This window comes from Trematomus bernacchii, unplaced genomic scaffold (assembly GCF_902827165.1).
Source record: "Trematomus bernacchii unplaced genomic scaffold, fTreBer1.1, whole genome shotgun sequence".
In the NCBI taxonomy this organism is placed as follows: Eukaryota; Metazoa; Chordata; class Actinopteri; order Perciformes; family Nototheniidae; genus Trematomus; species Trematomus bernacchii.
In genome coordinates this window covers 3,924,637-3,935,667 of record NW_022987409.1, presented here as the reverse complement: position 1 = coordinate 3,935,667, position 11,031 = coordinate 3,924,637, and positions in this window count along the sequence as shown.

Genomic DNA, 11,031 nt, shown 5'->3' with positions numbered 1-11,031 from the left:
TGACGCTGTGAGTAACCGCCGGAAAAAACGTATCAGACTCTACCCGATTACATTGCTCGCACAATTGGTTCCTCTGCCCCTGAAGTCATTTGTTTTATTTAGCTACAAAGGTTATATTCTTTCCACAAACAAAAGCCACAAGAAAACCACCACCCTGCAACGGCTATAAAAATATGTTTTATTTGTTTAATCATACAATCAACAGGAAAGGTTGAATTTCTTGCAGTGAATGGTGAGAACTCTACGCTGGCACTAGAAGTACATCAAGTTTTCTTATCGCGTTTAGCCACAGAGCGATTTCAATGCGAGAAGTTTCTACATCCCCACTTGACAAGAGAATCATTCAGGAAGGACCATCAATTGTGTATGTTTTAAACTATGCATACACAATTAAAAAACACTGAACTCCACCCAATTACAAAATGTACTTCACCCTGGTTCAATTAGTTTGCAGATCTGATCCAACAATAAAATAATCTTTAAAATAGGTGTTTTTTTATGAATTATTGTTGGTATGGCTTCAGTTCACTTTAGTTCCCAAAGGGCTGAAGTGACACATGATGGATGGACCGCCTTTGGTCACAACCTCCAAACACCCCCCACCATAGTCTTCCACACAAACCCTTTTCTATGTGTTGTCACTAAACAGTCACTTTAGTGGTGTAGACCTGAGAAGAGGGGCCCTGTGACCCTGGACTCTTCAGCTCCCGCTTCACACAGCCCGCCCATTGTCTCCCAAAGGCTCCAGGTCCCAGAGGGCAACATGTCTGTGCCACCCACTCCAGATCCAACAACAAGAGCAGCTTCCATTTTTACATGCAGCACTTGAAGCCTTCACTTCATGTGAAGCAATCCTCTCACCTCAGGGGTGGCCAAGCCCCCGGGGGCTAAAGATGCTTATCCAAGCCTGTCCTTTTTTTAGCTCCGAGATAATTCGCCCAAGTGCCTTTTTAAAGAATCTGTTCACAGCTTTTTCTCAAAGGTGCTCACTGATCACTGACAGAAAGCATGACCAATTCTTTCCAATTGAACATAATGAGAGACAGTGGGGATTATAGCGCCATTACCAGCACACTTAGTAGTTAGGAGTTGTTGGGAGTAATTCAGAATTCAATTTAATTCAACGTTCAAGGATAATCTAAAAGTAATGTGGGATAACTGCCTGCAGAGTTATTCTAAATGAACAGTTAATGTGGGTATCAAAACTGAATTATCCAGAATGTGCTGGACCCAGGTGCTGCATGAGATAATAGGACTGGATTTCATTCACTCATTAAAATGTCCTATGCATATGGATAAGAATGTGTAAGACATTGTGAAGTTGGCAGTTCTTTAGGCTCAAACATTTGCACTCTATTAGCTTTAATTGTCTTAGCCTGAAGCAAAGCCTTCAATGAAAATGTAACAGATGGGGTTTTCTTTGAGTGAATGAGTGGACTTTGTGCCGTGACGTGAGTGTAAGCTGTGGAAGGATTAGCTTTTTGCATCCAGGGATGTTGAGCCGGACGTGGCAACATGACACAGTCGTAGGGCAGCAATACAGCAACATGTGCCTCCACACAGGAAACACTTGGCTGTTTACAGGAAGTGTTTGATGCCGGAATGCGGCACATGTTTGCGTTCGCTCACTGGTGACGACTTTTCCTCATTCCTGAGTTTTTAATAATAACAGGCAGACATTCCACAGATAAGGGTAACACAAAGGATGGGAAAGGTATCTTTGCATTTCCTTTGTAAGTATTAGTCAGACTGTGACTGTCAACAGGTGGCTCTCGGATGTGGATAAATTGGTCCCCAGAAAAAAATTGCTACATTATTTACTGTATTCACAATTAATGTGTTCCTGTTATTCATCCGCTTCTGTATTAGGCTCCTGATTTCTAAAATGCTAATGAAGTGTGCGGATGTTTGTTTGTATTGTGTTGATGATTGAATGAACAGCGGCAGGTCGTTCATGTTGTGTTTATTGTTTATGTAAGTGAACTCAACGCTCCTGCATCCGCTTCCATTTCCAGAGCTTCCATCAGATACAGCGCACCTTTATTAAAATGGAAAACAAATCAAACCTCCATCGAGATAAGAGTCACAGTCAGCAGCTTGAGTGAATGCAGAATGTCAATGTGATTTCAGGCCGCGGTTGCTAATTAGCTTCTCCGGAGAGATCTGCAGTGAGAGAAGGGAGCCTGACATCTTCATTAGGACGTTTCAAAGTCTGTATTTCTTTGAAGATACGAGAGATTCTGAGCTGTGTTATTTGCTCATCTGAAGCTTTACACAAATGTGATTCTCCCCTTTAGGCGGCCTGTGCTTCGTATCATGAAATGTCAAGAATCAGAAGCGTGGTGGATTAATTGATCTGCCTTTTAATCCTGACATTATCAGCAGCACTGCAAATTCAGCTGAGAAATGTAGTGGGCTCGCCAAAGCCCCCTGGTAAATAGGGAATCATTTTCTGACAGTTTATGGCACTCATTCTGTCGTATTGCCTCGAAGCAACCACACACATAGTGTACACACAATCTTCTTTAATTTCATACTTGCATGAATAGAGTTCCTAGAAATCATCAAAATGCCACAGATAACTGCTGTTGCCCTGAAAGGCAGCAGTGAACAGTTATCACAAACACTTTGAGCAAAACATGGTGAATTTATTAAGTAATTGTCTTTTTGTCAAGAAATTATTAAAGACAGGAGGTCTGCTGCTTATCCCTGAATTTGAACACCAGCTGTGGTGTATCTCCTCTAATGTTGAACAGGCTCTGAACTCAGTCATGAACTGAGAAGAATCACTAACCCTTGACTTCAGAGGGCTGCACGTCTAGAGAGGAAAGCCATTTACACAACAGTAATCATACAATCAACTTCTCATCTTCTTCCACTTTTATTTGGTCAGATTCATTCTCAGTAGTTTTATTTTAAATCCCAAATAAGCAAGGAGAAATGATTACATGTTTAATCATGAGCTTTCAAATGGTTTCCACTGCTGCTCTTCTCCTGAAATGACCAGGCAAATTATCCCCTGAGACGGCATGCTGTGGAGTTGCGTGACTCTCCAACAGTTGTCTCTATAATCAGTCCAGTGTGGCTCATCAGGCTTTGGAAACAAAGTGGCCCGCAGATTGGGGAATGATGCGCTGTGAGATGATAATTTACTATAACCGCCTAGATAAAAAGGAAACTTTTTCTATATCCAGGGAGCTCTTTCACCAGAAGTTTTATTAATCATAGGTGAATTCCATCTTAGCGGATTTGCAGGCATAGAGGGCAGATTTTTTTCTCCTATGATGTTGCACCTGCAGAATGTGCTTTTAGAAAAAACACATTCATTCACATCTCAGAGCAAGGCTCCAAATCTCGCTTTTGTTTATTAACCGTACATTTGTCATTCTGATTAGCAGCAGGGGCCGGATCCGACTCATGTACAAAACACGCTTCGCACCCCCATAAGCCTGTCAAACAAAGATTCTCCATAGATATTGTAGAACAACAAATAAGGGAAGTCTTTTGAATCCGTCTGCACTCTCCGCTGTCTAATCAGTAATGAAAATCTACTGAGGGTTTTTCTCCAGGTGGCAGGTGATACCAGCCCTGCTTCTGACATTCCCCTCCGAGGCGCGCAGATAGTGTTGAATGTCTCTTCAATACCCAGAAACTTTCTTAAGTTCGACACCTCACTTTTAACTTTGCCGCACTCGTTGATGTGTATTGCTATCTGCTGCAGAGAGGGGAATTGGTAGTGTCACGCCAGCTTTTCATACGCTCCTCTGCACTGGGTCCCTGAGTGCACTATTCTTAAGGAGTGTTTTCTTCTTCAGTAGGCAAAAGATTTGATGATCATCCACCCTTTCTCCATTGTAAGCGAGGGTTAAACAGAGTCAAAACAAGCTTAATGGAGGAGGTGTTGTATCCAAAGTGGTTACTGCTCTCTTGTCCTGTAATATTGTTGCGTTTATCAGAAGTTTAATCTGTCTGAACAGTGGCATGTATTTTTGAAATGGATGATTTGTTTCTTATGGACGCTGTTTTTTTTTGTTTTTTTAAGAGCTAGGGGCCGAGCATGCCGCAGCTTGGTCCTGCTGACAAAAAGTGAGACAGAGAATTGTGAATTGACAGATGAGCGATAAGGAAATGTTTTCAAGGGGAGAAGACAGACTCTGAAAACAGACATGAGGCTCACAAAGCCTGAGTCTGTGCTGCGAAGTTAAAAAGCTGTAGATCAACGTCTGCCGGAAAACAGCTCACTGAACCTTTCACTAAATTCCCTTATTTCTTCCGCCTTGAGACAAGTTGTGGGATGTTTTAAGAAGCAAGAGAAGTGCACTTTTGAAAACAGGTTCGCTTTTTCAAATAAAAAGCATGCATAAAACCTGAGCTTTTTAAACCTTCTGCAATATAAATATGTTCCTATTTCTTCCCTTACTGTTAATATTTTCCTCTTGATTATAACACATGCATATTTTTACGCATTACTTAGATGACAAAAGCTCCCGGACAAAACTAATGTCACACCTACGCCGCAACGTCCCCCTAGAGAGAACATGATATGATTACATTTCGACAGTGTTTCATAGCTTTGCAAAAACATTTCAATCTTCTTGAAAAGATGGACAAATTATATATTTTTGTCTTTGCCAAGAAATCCTGTGAAAAGACCTAAACTAGCCCTGCAGTAGATCACAAGCTTTCCAAGCTGGCTGTCCTTGGCTCTCAGCCCTCAAGAATATTAGATGTTTCATGTGAAGCTCAGGCAATTGATGACACAGCTGTGCACTTCAGTTTTTGCAAATGTTACACACAAATCTATTAATTCCAATGGTAGATTTGTTATTAGTGGATTGGCTAACGCTGTGAAGAGAATCTTTGTAAATGTTTCACATTGAGTTGAACAGTCTTAGCAGTGCTGACCTTTGAGGGAACCAGAATTATTCTTAATAACACCGCTATGGTAAGAGAAGATGACTGTGGCATGTTGACTGTTGGGGATATCTAATTAATGTATGAAACAGATTAATTATTGGTATCATTAGTGAAATGGTTGAATACATTATGTTGATTATGGTGGGACATTAAGCAGATCAAATGTCTCTTGTTCCTACAGCGATTGATTTTTTTTTTCATACTCACAGACTAATGGTGTACAACTTCTTAAGGCTGGAAGTCATCGGAAACTTCACTGTAAATAAATGGAGGAAAATTGCTTTTTTTTTTTTTTACGACTGGCTTTTAGTTTAGCGTGAGTTGGGAGAAAAAAATGGAGGGTTACTTAAAGAACAAAGTGGGGAAACTCAGTGTTTTGAAGTCACTGTTCTTTTGTGTCTTATCTATCTGTACAACTTCCCTTTGATGTCTTGTCACCTTGCCATATTATGAATTCTCTTTGCTCTTTGTGCGAAGAAAAAAACTCCACTATCAAAGTTCCCTTTTTATTTTACCGATATGTGCAATTACAGTAAATAATTCATGCTCGCACAGACTATAAAGTTTAAGCTGTTCTGGTGACTAGTTCCCCAGCTGTTATTGTTAGGAACAGAAAGAGGAAAAGGGCAACTTCATTAATGGCACATTATGTTTTATGGTGGACTTGGAACTTGAAGTATCCTGAGTGTAATTTGTTGCAGTTTTATGAGAGCCACCCTGGTCCCCACCTGCCCCGGGTGGGGTAGATGAAGGGCATTTCTCGACATGAGCTTTGAGAGCCATTACACAGGCTTTTATATGTACCTCAATAAAATGCAAACGGAGAGCACCTGACAGTGGAGTGAAAGCGTATTCCTATTTTCTTCAGTATGTGTTTTTTTAACTTGACAAATAGTAGGAAACAATATTTATGGACAGGCATTGAGAAATAGATCTGAAAAGATAAAGAGTTTGTGATGCTTCTCCGCCAACAAAGTCTGCTTGCCATTCAGGAAAAAAGAAATACGGTCGTTCCTTTGTGCTGTGGCCATTTTTTTTTAAAGAAGTTAAATACGACTGTGAAGAGTCGAAAAGAAGAAAAGAGCCAAGGAAGACAAACAAAAATGGAAATGGACTCAGGCAAGGATATGCTGTCCTTTGTACTTCTGGCATGTTGGCAGCACTTGATGAATGGACGTCTCCTAACAGCGAACGCCTGACCTCTCTCAGTTACGTAGCAACTAGACCTTTGGTGTTAGGAATTGTATTTCACATCATCTTTATCTATGAATGCACACATCCATAAATCTAAAACAGACCTGTGTTCCATTAAAGAAGAAGGATAACGTGTTCCTAACTCGTTCTCTCTAACCTCTATGGCTTACGTTTGGGGTCAATTGAACAGTTCCTGCTATTTGGTTTCACTAACTGCCAGACATTGTTTTTCTGGCAGGAGATCTGACACAACTCAACAAATGGCAAATGCCTCAGTATAAACTTCTTCCCACAAACCCACAAAACACATGTACACACACAGCCACTCTGACATATCAACATTGTGAAGCTTTAGTCCTTCACACAAAAGCCAAGCCTTTTAGTGCTGTGATGTTGACGCCTAGTTTCACGCAATTAACACATTTTTTCTGCAACAAATGACCGAAAAATGTGTTGATGCTTTATTTGCGGAGAAGATAAGATATCTGAATTAAAGTCTACATACAGTATGCCTCCAGAAATTGGAAATGTTTGTACTCTGACTTGATTGCTTTTGCATACCTTTCAAACAATTACGAGATTTTTTTTTTGTGGTTGTTGCCGCCCCACACAATTGCTTGTTTTTAGTTATTGTGTAGTATAGTAACCAAGCTCTCCAATCCAAACGGCTTGAAAAAAGTCACATTTTAGATTTAAAAATGGAAAGGAAAACAACTTTAAAAAAGAGCATTAAAGTTGTTTAGTCCTATTTTGGTTAATGTGAAATCAGCACACTCACTTTGGAAGCAAACTTTAAAAGTCTAGTCCCTAGGATGCCACGCTGTGAACATTTCCCATTGGTTAATACATTTGTGACAACAGATAATGACACTGAAACAGTTATGCACTTATTTAGATTTATAACGTTGAAGGGCTGTGTCTTGCCTCTCTGGCACACTTTTCCAGGTTCAGGTTTCCACCCAACGCAGATGTGCCCTGTCACTCTGTCCTCCATGTGGATATTGATATGGTTCTCTAATAGCATTGGGTTCAAATCTGAAATTCTTTGACAACAAATCCTCCCGGTGAACTCTCCTTTCTCCTGTCCTATATTACATGGAATTCGATTGCTCCTCTTACATTCTGCTATAAAGAGAAGACACTTTAAAATAACTTTTAATTGTAGCTCAGTCGCCTGACTATCTGGTATTAAAAAAAAATTAAAATTAGAAAAACAACAGTTATGTAATTGGTGTACAGTATGCCAAAAGACCTCAATCACCATTCCGCTGACTACCGCTGAAAGTCTTCTTAGTTGGTCATTCAGCGCTTTAATGTTCTAAAGTTATGAGGGTGACCTTTGTGACCAGGCTGCTCTTCAAACTTCTCTGCGGTGTGTTATAGATCTGGCTGTACTGTGTGTTAGCAGCTGATTCTCCTGCATTAGGTTTCAACTTTTGGAATACATTCAACATTCCCATCAAACCATTGAAGCACACTACCAACTCCACTGATGAACCCAAAGCCACCCACCTCACCACCCTGCTCAGAGACACGTCGGTTAGCATTCTGGTTTGGCAGTCCAGTATACCTTGGTCCATATTGGACGTTTCTGCAACACCCAGTTTATGTCCAATCCCAGAGTTCAGCGACAATGTGCTGAGGCTGCAATATGCTGAAGGATAAGGTTTGGGTGCGGGTCAGTGGGATTGACATTGCAACATTTGAATGTGATTTAAAAAGAGTAATAACACAACGTGTATATATAACTTTTTGTTCAATGAAAATTGTTTAGGGTTTGAGGTTAAATGTCATATTTCAGCAACGTAAACAGTTGAGTTCTTTGGTAAAGCCGAGGGTTAAGGAACGGTCCCTCACACAGTAGTATTTATAATGTTATAGCTGGAAAATAAACCCATCTTACTATTGAGGACAAGTCACCCCCCCAATCACCTAAAGTACATCACATTATTTCCATCAAACTTTACATAATCTGTTTCCATTTAAATATGCTGAAACCAGAATAAACTGCTACACAGCTACACACTTTTGTAATGTGAGGTACATTAAGCAAACACTGTCAAAATGTATTTTTTAGAAGACAAACAATCCAGCAAACAATCCTGATATGATTGGAATAATTGCTATACGATCCCCCTGTGTTTGCCCTCATTCTGTAACTAATTTAGCTTGGAGCGCTGTTTGTGGCTGAGTGGTTCGGTATCCGCATGTCTGGATTTCAGCACGAGCACCGCAGCTTTCTGACAGCTCCGCCTGAACCACCAGAGCTCTCCAGAGGAGTTACCCTGGGAAAACTCAGTGGGCCGAGGTGTCCAGCATGGCAGCACATTCCCCTTTCTGATCACCACTCCAACTGGTTTAAATCAGAGCAGGCGGCTGAAGCGTTTTGCCTGGCTTGTCTTGATGTGTTTGTGATCAAATGAGTGTTCAGGCCCCTCGGTGCTCGCTCATTATCTGGACACTGAGCCTGCTCCGCGCGGAGGGAGGCCTTTCAGCTCAGATAAGACTGGTATGCTTCATGTTTGGTGTCACTTGAAAGCATACAGGGCAGAGAAAGTGATGCTGCATTTTTTTAAAACCTTGTTTATCTAACATTTGGTTATGTTTGTGAAACTATGCATAAAAAGTCAACAATTTGAGGATATATGGTTCTCCTCTTGTGGTGAGTTTTGTGTTATTTCTCATTTCAGTATAAGTAAATATTAAAAAGGAGAGCTTTTGGAGCAAAGGAATAAAATGCAAAATCTCCAAGTCCCTGATTTCATTCAAGTGTGTGAAATAAGCTCAATTTTCTGGTTTTGTGATGCATTTTCAACCCATGTAAAGTCATTTTCACACTCCGTCTCCCCCGGCAGCAGTTGCATTGTGCCTTTGTGGGTTGCTGGAATGGTTTGTTTGTTGCACATGAAAGAAATCAGTCGGAGCTGTTTTTCTGCAGATGTTTATTCACCATGGCTCTGCTTCAGAAAAAGTCCAAGAGAGACCGCTCTCTCTGTGGTTGGCAGTTTGTATATTAATTGATTTATTTGGCTTGGGAAGATTGCTTGCAGCACATATTTGGAGCAATCAAATCAGCAATTATGTGGTTTCAAATTTCATGTTTGTGCCCAGCTGTGACAAGCTCAACTGTCCTCAGTGAAGTCTGGCTGGATTTAATGTCTGGTAAAGAAGGCTGATTGCCTTCCATCATGACTAACGGTAATGCAAAACAATCATTTGTTTTCACGACAGAATCACATACTGTTGTAATTAAAATATAGTATAATCTTTCAAGTATTTCTTGATAAAAAGCACTTCTTTTCACATACTTCTATCAGCACTTAAACTGGAGTCAAGAATGTACACCATGGGGAAAACATTGAAGCACCAGTGAGAAGTAAATCAACTAAATAGCAGGAGATTAAATATATTCTGTATTAGATTTCATGTAGGATATGCACTGTATATTATCTTTACTGTGCAACATATTCTTAAAAACATTCAGACACATGTAAGCCTGCTGAGAACAGAAATGATGAAACAGGATCCCTCTTTTCTGGTATTTTATACAACCGGGAAGACTTATGTATAATGTTTAAAGGTGAGCTCGGAAATGTTTTGACAACTAGTGGTGTCATTGAGCATTATTTTAGATTATCATTTGTCTGTTTCTTACCTGGAGCTAAACTAGTACATGTAAAGTTCAGACTACACAATACCAGCCTGATTATAGCCCGACCCAACATAGAGGTAGACTTGGATTGGGAACGGCAACATAGTGGCTTAACAAACAATGTTGCATGTGGGAAGCCGAGCGAAAGACTAACAGGTTTATTTATTGTTTGCCTTCATTGGCATGTGCTGTCACGTCTTCTTCACAGCATCACACTCACCTCTGTTGTTTGTTTACATTCTTGGAAAATGGCCAATGATTGGTTGTGGACCAACCTCATGTCTAAATCACAGCAAGAATGTTACCCAGCACAAGATTGTACATGTGGGTCACCTTAGTACCTTTCCCGGTATAGCAGGTACCCCAGGTACATTAGGCTGAGTCCTTCCTGTAGCAGTTTAGTCTAACCTTAATCCTGATCATTTCTACCACAGGGGACTATATGGCATTCCTTAAATGCAAGTCATTTCATGGTTTGGCAACTGATACTGGTACTGTGTCAGGAAAGGTATAAATATATCTATTTATATACAAAAAAAATGTCTAAAGAAAGAAAATGAAAACAATTGTTTAGGATTTCAGGATACATTCTAAAATGATCCATCCGATTCCATATCCATAAACTAATACTAATTATATTTTCACTCACATTAACTGTCTCATTAATGTAGGTTGTTGCTTCTGAATTCCAAATCTTCTGCTGCTTTAATACTCAAGCAGGTAGGGCATTGCATGCAACAGCCCAAGGGCAAACAATGATGGGGGTGGGTGGACCAAACTTTGGTGAGGGCCATCTGTGTGCTATTTAGTCCAGTCCCAGCTTAATTCAAAAACTGTCAGGGAGTGTCATTAGGTGCAGCCGTTTAAAAGCTTCAGATTTCATTAGCCACAGGAAGGGCCACATTACCCTCAGGATTAATGTCAGGTTTTGCGGTTCAGTGCTACAGCGGTGGACTGCACTAATGTGACTGGGTTGACCCTCTTGTTTAAAAACACCTCAACTCATTAAGTATTATGTGGACCAAGAAAAGCTCTTAAATATCCCATGAATTATGGACATTTTGTACAAGCAACATTATTTTGACACCTCAAAAATCTAAAAAAAATCGCCCACCACTTCCTGCACACGCTAAGATTCAATCACAGAGCACTAAATCTTCAGCTAAGGGGAGTCATTTGCCGTTCCACAGCCAAATGTTTTGTTTATACTCTTCGAGGCAGCATTGCTTTCAGTGTTGCATCATCATGGCTGTTTCATAACAAGTTGT